The sequence below is a fragment of the Syngnathus scovelli genome, unplaced genomic scaffold (genome assembly GCF_024217435.2).
Source record: "Syngnathus scovelli strain Florida unplaced genomic scaffold, RoL_Ssco_1.2 HiC_scaffold_248, whole genome shotgun sequence".
NCBI lineage: Eukaryota > Metazoa > Chordata > Actinopteri > Syngnathiformes > Syngnathidae > Syngnathus > Syngnathus scovelli.
The window spans coordinates 1-12,500 of record NW_026061341.1 but is presented as its reverse complement, the minus strand read 5'-3'; positions in this window follow the sequence as shown (position 1 = coordinate 12,500).

The following is a 12,500-nucleotide window of genomic DNA, read 5'->3' as shown; positions in this document are numbered from 1 at the left end:
CCGAGTCAGACTCGGTCGTCGCGGCCCGGCTGAGGCTCGCTCTTGTCGAGGGGCGCGGCGCTGCGCCGGCGACTTTGCCCGCGCGAGGCACGCTTTGCGATGGCCCGAGGCGGGAAGCTGCGCCCCGTCCGAGTCAGACTCGGTCGTTGCGGCCCGCCCGGTCACGCGATGCGGCCAGGATGCGGAGTTTTGCCGGCGCTGGGGGGATCCGGAAGGACGAAGGGGCGACGGTGGCGGTCACAGCTCGTCGCCTCCGTGACCCAGACGGGACTGTGCGCACCCCGAGTCAGACTCGGTTCGGCGCGGCCCGCTGCGGCCGGCTGGCGAGGTGAGATGTGGGCCATTGCCGCGCTCCCGACGAACCGTTCCGGGGGGCTGGTGACGTCGCGCGTTCGGCGCTGATGCTGCGACCGGGAGGGAAGCTGCGCCCCGTCCGAGTCAGACTCGGTCGTTGCGGCCCCCCCGAGCCCGCACGCCTCACGCGGAGGGGTCATACGCCCCGGCGGCCACGATAGACGCCTCCCGCTTCGCGGTGGTCGGGAAGGCGTGTGCGGATATGTGCGGAGGTTGGGACTCGGGCTTGGTCTTTGAGAAATCGGTTTCGCGGTCGACCGGCGCGGCCGGCGGACGCCCACGTGGCGTGCCGCAAGTCGGATCGCGCGCTCGGCCTCCGTGGATGGCCTCTGGGTGAGGTTGAGCCGGGGCGTCTCGGTTTCGCTGCCGTACGGTTCGCGCTAGGCCTGCGCGGGCGGCGCGGGGCGCGCGCTCGCGCGGCGGCCGTAGCGCTGGAGTGCGACCCGCAAGTGGGGAGGAACCGTCCACCCAACGCCGGCGGTAGCCGGGGCCGGTGGGGGCCCTACCAAGGCGGGTCATGGGCGCATGTCGGTCAGGTTATAAGAGTGTTTTTCGCTCCGGGCTAGAGCCGGGTGAGGTCGTCTCGAACCACGTGCCTGAAGGCCGCCTCGCGCCGGATTCGGCCCCGCTCATTCGTCGGAGTGACCGCCCGACGCGGGCATCGCTAGATTAGCCGTGGCCCCGATCCTTCCCCATCGACAGCCTTTCGCCCCCTTCGCTCCGGCCTCTGAGGCGGCCGGTACCCCTTTCTTGGATGAGACAGAACCCTTGACGGGCCGTTCGCAGATTTTTGCCCGGGCATTGTTTACCGAGGCGGCCGGTACCTCCGTCTGCCTTGGATGGACCGCATCCGCAGATTTTCGTCCGGCCTTAGCTTAAGGAGACGGCCGTTGCCTCCGATCCTCCGGGCTAGAGCCGGGTGAGGTCGTCTCGAACCACGTGCCTGAAGGCCGCCTCGCGCCGGATTCGGCCCCGCTCATTCGTCGGAGTGACCGCCCGACGCGGGCATCGCTAGATTAGCCGTGGCCCCGATCCTTCCCCATCGACAGCCTTTCGCCCCCTTCGCTCCGGCCTCTGAGGCGGCCGGTACCCCTTTCTTGGATGAGACAGAACCCTTGACGGGCCGTTCGCAGATTTTTGCCCGGGCATTGTTTACCGAGGCGGCCGGTACCTCCGTCTGCCTTGGATGGACCGCATCCGCAGATTTTCGTCCGGCCTTAGCTTAAGGAGACGGCCGTTGCCTCCGATCCTCCGGGCTAGAGCCGGGTGAGGTCGTCTCGAACCACGTGCCTGAAGGCCGCCTCGCGCCGGATTCGGCCCCGCTCATTCGTCGGAGTGACCGCCCGACGCGGGCATCGCTAGATTAGCCGTGGCCCCGATCCTTCCCCATCGACAGCCTTTCGCCCCCTTCGCTCCGGCCTCTGAGGCGGCCGGTACCCCTTTCTTGGATGAGACAGAACCCTTGACGGGCCGTTCGCAGATTTTTGCCCGGGCATTGTTTACCGAGGCGGCCGGTACCTCCGTCTGCCTTGGATGGACCGCATCCGCAGATTTTCGTCCGGCCTTAGCTTAAGGAGACGGCCGTTGCCTCCGATCCTCCGGGCTAGAGCCGGGTGAGGTCGTCTCGAACCACGTGCCTGAAGGCCGCCTCGCGCCGGATTCGGCCCCGCTCATTCGTCGGAGTGACCGCCCGACGCGGGCATCGCTAGATTAGCCGTGGCCCCGATCCTTCCCCATCGACAGCCTTTCGCCCCCTTCGCTCCGGCCTCTGAGGCGGCCGGTACCCCTTTCTTGGATGAGACAGAACCCTTGACGGGCCGTTCGCAGATTTTTGCCCGGCCTGTGTTTAAGGAGGCGGCCGGTACCTCCCTCCTTGGATGACCAACAACCCTTGACGGGCCATTCGCAGATTTTTGCCCGGCCTGTGTTTAAGGAGGCGGCCGGTACCTCCCTCCTTGGATGACCAACAACCCTTGACGGGCCATTCGCAGATTTTTGCCCGGCCTGTGTTTAAGGAGGCGGCCGGTACCTCCCTCCTTGGATGACCTTCTACCCTTGACGGGCCATTCGCAGATTTTTGCCCGGCCTGTGTTTAAGGAGGCGGCCGGTACCTCCCACCTTGGATGACCCACTACCCTTGACGGGCCCATTCGCAGATTTTTGCCCGGCCTGTGTTTAAGGAGGCGGCCGGTACCTCCCACCTTGGATGACCCACTACCCTTGACGGGCCCATTCGCAGATTTTTGCCCGGCCTGTGTTTAGGGAGGCGACCGGTCCTCCGTAGCTTGATCGGATTTCCCTTCCGGCCTGTGTTTAAGGAGGCGGCCGGTCCTCCGTAGCTTGACCGGATTTCCCTTCCAGCCTGTGTTTAAGGAGGCGGCTGGTCCTCCCCGGTCGGTTGCCAAGCGACCGGGACCCGCAAGTGGGCAGGAACCGTCCACCCAACGCCGGCGAGCCGGGGCCGGTGGGGGCCCTACCAAGGCGGGTCTAACTTCAGGCGGTGCAAACGGGGGAGGGGGGTAAGGACGGCTGCCGGGAGCAGACAGCCGTCCCCGGGAGGGGGTAGTAGCTTCGCGGCGGCCGCCGGGAGCAGACGGCCGTCCGCGCATTCTGCCAATGCCTGTAGGACTTTGAATATTTCACAGCCGTGCCGTGGCACTTAGAAAATTTTTCAGAGACGTGGCACTTAGAAAGTTTTTCAGAGATGTGGCACTTTGAAAGTTTTTGAGAGATGTGGCACTTAGAAATTTTTTGAGAGATGTGGCACTTAGAAATTTTTTGAGAGATGTGGCACTTAGAAATTTTTTGAGAGATGTGGCACTTTGAAAATTTTTGAGAAATGTGGCACTTAGAAAATTTTCTCTCTCTCTCTGGAAGTGCCGTGCCTTCTTCAGTTCTGCTATCCGAGCAGGGGACGCTTGCTGGCGGCCGTTACCAGCGCTCGGACCAGGCCCAATTGATTTGCATGGAAAACAATTGCGTCCCCCATGCTCGTTCTGACTATATTTTGCGAAAGGGGGGTAAAGTGATGAGTACACTAAGTGGGGGGACCAACCCATGTACTCTAGAAAAAGTACATGGGTTGACAAAAGACCAGTTGGTAATGCACCCCTGGTACCCAAACCCCTGGTACCTTTAGGCACTTAGAAAAAATTTCGCCCAAATTTGGAGGTCGCTCCAGGGGAAGAGGCCGAATTTTCGCCTATTACGGCCGACCGCGGGAACCAGCCGAGGCGGACGCTTTTCGGCGCAAGAGCCGTTGGCACTTAGAAAATATTCGCTAAACTTCAAAGGACCTCCAGGGGAAGAGGCCGAATTGTCACTTTTTCTGGCCGACATCGGGAACCAGCCGAGTCGGACTCTTTACGGCGGAGCAGCCGTTGGCACTTAGAAAATATTCGCCAAACTCGGCCGGACTTCCAGGGGAAGAGGCCGAATTGTCACTTGTTCTGCCCGACATCGGGAACCAGCCGAGTCGGACACTTTAAGGCGGAGCAGCCGTTGGCACTTAGAAAATATTCGCCAAACTTGAACGGACCTCCAGGGGAAGAGGCCGAATTTTCACCTGTTCTGGCCGACATCGGGAACCAGCCGAGTCGGACGCTTTACGGCGGAGCAGCCGTTGGCACTTAGAAAATATTCGTTAAACTTGAAAGGACCTCCAGGGGAAGAGGCCGAATTGTCACTTGTTCTGGCCGACATCGGGAACCAGCCGAGTCGGACGCTTTAAGGCGGAGCAGCCGTTGGCACTCAGAAAATATTCGTTAAACTTGAAAAGACCTCCAGGGGAAGAGGCCGAATTGTCACTTCTTCTGGCCGACATCGGGAACCAGCCGAGTCGGGCCCTTTAAGGCTGAGCAGCCGTTGGCACTTAGGAAATATTTGCCTTAACTCGGCCGGACTTCCAGGGGAAGAGGCCGGATTTTCACTTGTTCTGGCCGACATCGGGAACCAGCCGAGTCGGACGCTTTAAGGCGGAGCAGCCGTTGGCACTTAGAAAATATTCCCCAAACTTGAACGGACCTCCAGGGGAAGAGGCCGAATTTTCACTTGTTCTGGCCGACATCGGGAACCAGCCGAGTCGGACGCTTTACGGCGGAGCAGCCGTTGGCACTTAGAAAATATTCGTTAAACTTCAACTGACCTCCAGGGGAAGAGGCCGAATTTTCACTTGTTCTGGCCGACATCGGGAACCAGCCGAGTCGGACGCTTTACGGCGGAGCAGCCGTTGGCACTTAGAAAATATTCGTTAAACTTCAACTGACCTCCAGGGGAAGAGGCCGAATTTTCACTTGTTCTGGCCGACATCGGGAACCAGCCGAGTCGGACGCTTTACGGCGGAGCAGCCGTTGGCACTTAGAAAATATTCGTTAAACTTGAACGGACCTCCAGGGGAAGAGGCCGAATTTTCACTTGTTCTGGCCGACATCGGGAACCAGCCGAGTCGGACGCTTTACGGCGGAGCAGCCGTTGGCACTTAGAAAATATTCGTTAAACTTCAACTGACCTCCAGGGGAAGAGGCCGAATTTTCACTTGTTCTGGCCGACATCGGGAACCAGCCGAGTCGGACCCTTTACGGCGGAACAGCCGTTGGCACTTAGGAAATATTTGCCTTAACTTGGCCGCACTTCCAGGGGAAGAGGCCGAATTTTCACTTGTTCTGGCCGACATCGGGAACCAGCCGAGTCGGACGCTTTACGGCGGAGCAGCCGTTGGCACTTAGAAAATATTCGTTAAACTTCAACTGACCTCCAGGGGAAGAGGCCGAATTTCCACTTATTCTGGCCGACATCGGGAACCAGCCGAGTCGGACGCTTTACGGCGGAGCAGCCGTTGGCACTTAGGAAATATTCGCCAAACTTGGCCGCACTTCCAGGGGAAGAGGCCGAATTTCCACTTGTTCTGGCCGACATCGGGAACCAGCCGAGACGGACGCTTTACGGCGGAGCAGCCGTTGGCACTTAGAAAATATTCGTTAATCTTGAACGGACCTCCAGGGGAAGAGGCCGAATATTCACTTGTTCTGGCCGACATCGGGAACCAGCCGAGTCGGACGCTTTTCGGCGCAAGAGCCGTTGGCACTTAGGAAATATTCGCCGAACTCGGCCGGACTTCCAGGGGAAGAGGCCGAATTTTCACTTGTTCTGGCCGAAATCGGGAACCAGCCGAGTCGGACTCTTTACGGCGGAGCAGCCGTTGGCACTTAGGAAATATTTGCCAAAATGTTCCGGACCTCCAGGGGAAGAGGCCGAATATTCACTTGTTCTGGCCGACATCGGGAACCAGCCGAGTCGGACACTTTACGGCGGAGCAGCCGTTGGCACTTAGGAAATATTCGTTAAACTTCAACTGACCTCCAGGGGAAGAGGCCGAATTTTCACTTGTTCTGGCCGACATCGGGAACCAGCCGAGTCGGTCTCTTTACGGCGGAGCAGCCGTTGGCACTTAGGAAATATTCGCCGAACTTGGCCGGACTTCCAGGGGAAGAGGCCGGATTTTCACTTGTTCTGGCCGACATCGGGAACCAGCCGAGTCGGACACTTTACGGCGGAGCAGCCGTTGGCACTTAGGAAATATTTGCCAAAATGTTCCGGACCTCCAGGGGAAGAGGCCGAATATTCACTTGTTCTGGCCGACATCGGGAACCAGCCGAGTCGGACACTTTAAGGCTGAGCAGCCGTTGGCACTTAGGAAATATTCGCCTTAACTCGGCCGGACTTCCAGGGGAAGAGGCCGGATTTTCACTTGTTCTGGCCGACATCGGGAACCAGCCGAGTCGGACCCTTTAAGGCTGAGCAGCCGTTGGCACTTAGGAAATATTTGCCTTAACTCGGCCGGACTTCCAGGGGAAGAGGCCGATTTTTCACTTGTTCTGGCCGACCGGGGGAACCAGCCGAGTCGGACACTTTACGGCGGAGCAGCCGTTGGCACTTAGGAAATATTCGCCAAAATGTTCCGGACCTCCAGGGGAAGAGGCCGAATTTTCACTTGTTCTGGCCGACCGGGGGAACCAGCCGAGGCGGACACTTTACGGCGGAGCAGCCGTTGGCACTTTGAAAATATTCGCCAAAATGTTCCGGACCTCCAGGGGAAGAGGCCGAATTTTCACTTGTTCTGGCCGACCGGGGGAACCAGCCGAGGCGGACACTTTACGGCGGAGCAGCCGTTGGCACTTTGAAAATATTCGCCAAAATGTTCCGGACCTCCAGGGGAAGAGGCCGAATTTTCGCTCGTTCGGGCCGACCGGGAGAACCAGCCGAGGCGGACACTTTACGGCGGTTGAGCCGTTGGCACTTAGAAATTATTCAGACTTCCATAAACACACATCGGCCTTTTGCCGTCACTGCCCGGGATGGGCACCGTGGTAGCTAGGACAGTTCGTGTGACAGCTTCCGCTGGCACTTAGACAATTTTTAAAATGAAAATAAACAGTTCTGCACATACGTGCCGACTATATTTTGCGAAAGGGGGGTAAAGTGATGAGTACACTAAGTGGGGGGACCAAGTACATAAAGCCTACCCCTGGTACCTCAGAGAGGCCGAATTGACACATTTTGTGTCCGACCGCGGGAACCAGCCGAGGCGGACGCTTTTCGGCGCAAGAGCCGTTGGCACTTAGAAAATATTCGTTAATCTTGAACGGACCTCCAGGGGAAGAGGCCGAATTTTCACTTGTTCTGGCCGACATCGGGAACCAGCCGAGTCGGACTCTTTACGGCGGAACAGCCGTTGGCACTTAGAAAATATTCGTTAAACTTCAACTGACCTCCAGGGGAAGAGGCCGAATTTCCACTTGTTCTGGTCGACATCGGGAACCAGCCGAGTCGGACGCTTTACGGCGGAGCAGCCGTTGGCACTTAGAAAATATTCGTTAAACTTCAACTGACCTCCAGGGGAAGAGGCCGAATTTTCACTTGTTCTGGCCGACATCGGGAACCAGCCGAGTCGGACGCTTTACGGCGGAGCAGCCGTTGGCACTTAGAAAATATTCGTTAAACTTCAACTGACCTCCAGGGGAAGAGGCCGAATTTTCACTTGTTCTGGCCGACATCGGGAACCAGCCGAGTCGGACGCTTTACGGCGGAGCAGCCGTTGGCACTTAGAAAATATTCGTTAAACTTCAACTGACCTCCAGGGGAAGAGGCCGGATTTTCACTTGTTCTGGCCGACATCGGGAACCAGCCGAGTCGGACCCTTTACGGCGGAGCAGCCGTTGGCACTTAGAAAATATTCGTTAAACTTGAACGGACCTCCAGGGGAAGAGGCCGAATTTTCACTTGTTCTGGCCGACATCGGGAACCAGCCGAGTCGGACGCTTTACGGCGGAGCAGCCGTTGGCACTTAGGAAATATTCGCCAAACTTGGCCGCACTTCCAGGGGAAGAGGCCGAATTTCCACTTGTTCTGGCCGACATCGGGAACCAGCCGAGACGGACGCTTTACGGCGGAGCAGCCGTTGGCACTTAGAAAATATTCGTTAATCTTGAACGGACCTCCAGGGGAAGAGGCCGAATATTCACTTGTTCTGGCCGACATCGGGAACCAGCCGAGTCGGACGCTTTTCGGCGCAAGAGCCGTTGGCACTTAGGAAATATTCGCCGAACTCGGCCGGACTTCCAGGGGAAGAGGCCGAATTTTCACTTGTTCTGGCCGAAATCGGGAACCAGCCGAGTCGGACTCTTTACGGCGGAGCAGCCGTTGGCACTTAGGAAATATTTGCCAAAATGTTCCGGACCTCCAGGGGAAGAGGCCGAATATTCACTTGTTCTGGCCGACATCGGGAACCAGCCGAGTCGGACACTTTACGGCGGAGCAGCCGTTGGCACTTAGGAAATATTCGTTAAACTTCAACTGACCTCCAGGGGAAGAGGCCGAATTTTCACTTGTTCTGGCCGACATCGGGAACCAGCCGAGTCGGTCTCTTTACGGCGGAGCAGCCGTTGGCCCTTAGGAAATATTCGCCAAAATGTTCCGGACCTCCAGGGGAAGAGGCCGAATTTTCGCTCGTTCGGGCCGACCGGGAGAACCAGCCGGGTCGGACACGTTACGGCGCAACAGCCGTTAGCACTTAGAAAATATTTGCCAAAATGTTCCGGACCTCCAGGGGAAGAGGCCGAATATTCACTTGTTCTGGCCGACATCGGGAACCAGCCGAGTCGGACACTTTAAGGCTGAGCAGCCGTTGGCACTTAGGAAATATTCGCCTTAACTCGGCCGGACTTCCAGGGGAAGAGGCCGGATTTTCACTTGTTCTGGCCGACATCGGGAACCAGCCGAGTCGGACTCTTTACGGCGGAACAGCCGTTGGCACTTAGGAAATATTTGCCTTAACTCGGCCGGACTTCCAGGGGAAGAGGCCGGATTTTCACTTGTTCTGGCCGACATCGGGAACCAGCCGAGTCGGACTCTTTACGGCGGAACAGCCGTTGGCACTTAGGAAATATTCGCCTTAACTCGGCCGGACTTCCAGGGGAAGAGGCCGGATTTTCACTTGTTCTGGCCGACATCGGGAACCAGCCGAGTCGGACACTTTAAGGCTGAGCAGCCGTTGGCACTTAGGAAATATTTGCCAAAATGTTCCGGACCTCCAGGGGAAGAGGCCGGATTTTCACTTGTTCTGGCCGACATCGGGAACCAGCCGAGTCGGACTCTTTACGGCGGAACAGCCGTTGGCACTTAGGAAATATTCGCCGAACTCGGCCGGACTTCCAGGGGAAGAGGCCGATTTTTCACTTGTTCTGGCCGACATCGGGAACCAGCCGAGTCGGACCCTTTACGGCGGAACAGCCGTTGGCACTTAGGAAATATTTGCCTTAACTCGGCCGGACTTCCAGGGGAAGAGGCCGGATTTTCACTTGTTCTGGCCGACCGGGGGAACCGGCCGAGTCGGACACTTTACGGCGGAGCAGCCGTTGGCACTTAGGAAATATTTGCCAAAATGTTCCGGACCTCCAGGGGAAGAGGCCGAATTTTCACTTGTTCTGGCCGACCGGGTGAACCGGCCGAGGCGGACACTTTACGGCGGAGCAGCCGTTGGCACTTAGGAAATATTCGCCAAAATGTTCCGGACCTCCAGGGGAAGAGGCCGAATTTTCACTTGTTCTGGCCGACCGGGGGAACCAGCCGAGGCGGACACTTTACGGCGGAGCACCCGTTGGCACTTAGAAAATATTCGCCAAAATGTTCCGGACCTCCAGGGAAAGAGGCCGAATTTTCGCTCGTTCGGGCCGACCGGGAGAACCGGCCGAGGCGGACACTTTACGGCGGTTGAGCCGTTGGCACTTAGAAATTATTCAGACTTCCATCAAACACACATCGGCCTTTTGCCGTCACTGCCCGGGATGGGCACCGTGGTAGCTCGGACAGTTCGTGTGACAGCTTCCGCTGGCACTTAGACAATTTTTAAAATGAAAATAAACAGTTCTGCACATACGTGCCGACTATATTTTGCGAAAGGGGGGTAAAGTGATGAGTACACTAAGTGGGGGGACCAAGTACATAAAGCCTACCCCTGGTACCTCAGAGAGGCCGAATTGACACATTTTGTGTCCGACCGCGGGAACCAGCCGAGGCGGACGCTTTTCGGCGCAAGAGCCGTTGGCACTTAGAAAATATTCGTTAATCTTGAACGGACCTCCAGGGGAAGAGGCCGAATTTTCACTTGTTCTGGCCGACATCGGGAACCAGCCGAGTCGGACGCTTTACGGCGGAGCAGCCGTTGGCACTTAGGAAATATTCGTTAATCTTGAACGGACCTCCAGGGGAAGAGGCCGAATTTTCACTTGTTCTGGCCGACATCGGGAACCAGCCGAGTCGGACGCTTTACGGCGGAGCAGCCGTTGGCACTTAGAAAATATTCGTTAAACTTCAACTGACCTCCAGGGGAAGAGGCCGAATTTCCACTTGTTCTGGCCGACATCGGGAACCAGCCGAGTCGGACGCTTTACGGCGGAAGAGCCGATGGCACTTAGAAAATATTCGTTAAACTTGACAGGACCTCCAGGGGAAGAGGCCGAATTTTCGCTCGTTCAGGCCGACCGGAGGAACCGGCCGAGTCGGACACCTTACGGCGGAAGAGCCGATGGCACTTAGAAAATATTCGCCAAAATGTTCCGGACCTCCAGGGGAAGAGGCCGAATTTTCACTTGTTCAGGCCGACCGGAGGAACCGGCCGAGTCGGACACCTTACGGCGGAAGAGCCGATGGCACTTAGAAAATATTCGTTAAACTTGACAGGACCTCCAGGGGAAGAGGCCGAATTTTCGCTCGTTCAGGCCGACCGGAGGAACCGGCCGAGTCGGACACCTTACGGCGGAAGAGCCGATGGCACTTAGAAAATATTCGCCAAAATGTTCCGGACCTCCAGGGGAAGAGGCCGAATTTTCACTTGTTCAGGCCGACCGGAGGAACCAGCCGGGTCGGACACGTAACGGCGGAAGAGCCGATGGCACTTAGAAAATATTCGTTAAACTTGACAGGACCTCCAGGGGAAGAGGCCGAATTTTCGCTCGTTCGGGCCGACCGGAGGAACCGGGCCGGGTCGGACACGTTACGGCGGAACAGCCGTTGGCACTTAGAAAATATTCGTCAAAGTCGTCCGGACCTCCAGGGGAAGAGGCCGAATTTTCGCTCGTTCGGGCCGACCGGAGGAACCAGCCGGGTCGGACACTTTACGGCGCAACAGCCGTTCGCACTTAGAAATATTCGCCAAAGTCGTCCGGACCTCCAGGGGAAGAGGCCGAATTTTCGCTTGTTCAAGCCGACCGGAGGAACCAGCCGGGTCGGGAACGTTACGGCGCAACAGCCGTTGGCACTTTGAAAATATTCGCCAAAATGTTCCGGACCTCCAGGGAAGAGGCCGAATTTTCGCTCGTTCGGGCCGACCGGAGGAACCAGCCGGGTCGGACACGTTACGGCGCAACAGCCGTTCGCACTTAGAAAATATTCGCCAAAGTCGTCCGGACCTCCAGGGGAAGAGGCCGAATTTTCGCTCGTTCGGGCCGACCGGAGGAACCAGCCGGGTCGGACACGTTACGGCGCAACAGCCGTTGGCACTTTGAAAATATTCGCCAAAATGTTCCGGACCTCCAGGGGAAGAGGCCGAATTTTCGCTCGTTCGGGCCGACCGGAGGAACCAGCCGGGTCGGACACTTTACGGCCCAACAGCCGTTGGCACTTTGAAAATATTCGCCAAAGTCGTCCGGACCTCCAGGGGAAGAGGCCGAATTTTCGCTCGTTCAGGCCGACCGGAGGAACCAGCCGGGTCGGACACGTTACGGCGCAACAGCCGTTCGCACTTAGAAAATATTCGCCAAAGTCGTCCGGACCTCCAGGGGAAGAGGCCGAATTTTCGCTCGTTCGGGCCGACCGGAGGAACCAGCCGGGTCGGACACGTTACGGCGGAACAGCCGTTGGCACTTTGAAAATATTCGCCAAAATGTTCCGGACCTCCAGGGGAAGAGGCCGAATTTTCGCTCGTTCGGGCCGACCGGGAGAACCAGCCGAGGCGGACACTTTACGGCGGTTGAGCCGTTGGCACTTAGAAATTATTCAGACTTCCATCAAACACACATCGGCCTTTTGCCGTCACTGCCCGGGATGGGCACCGTGGTAGCTCGGACAGTTCGTGTGACAGCTTCCGCTGGCACTTAGAAAATTTTTAAAATGAAAATAAACAGTTCTGCACATACGTGCCGACTATATTTTGCGAAAGGGGGGTAAAGTGATGAGTACACTAACTGGGGGGACCAAGTACATAAAGCCTACCCCTGGTACCTCAGAGAGGCCGAATTTTCGAATTCTGAGGCCGAGCTGGGGAACCAGACGAGCGGACACTTTTCCGAGCGAGAGCCGATGGCACTTAGAAAATTTTCGGCTAAGTCGGCAGGACTTCCAGAGCGAGAGGCCGAATATTCGTCATCTGTGGCCGACCGGGGAACCAGCGAAGGCGGATAGGCGGTCACGGAGGTCCCGCCGGCTGGTCCGCGGGCCCAATTTGGGTCCCCGTAATTTAGCGGTCGCGGTCCGGAATCCACGCCGAGCGGGGAACCAGCGGAGGCGGATAGGCGGTCACGGAGGTCCCGCCGGCTGGTCCGCGGGCCAATTGGGGTCCCGTAAGTTAGCGGTCGCGGCCCGGAATTCGCGCC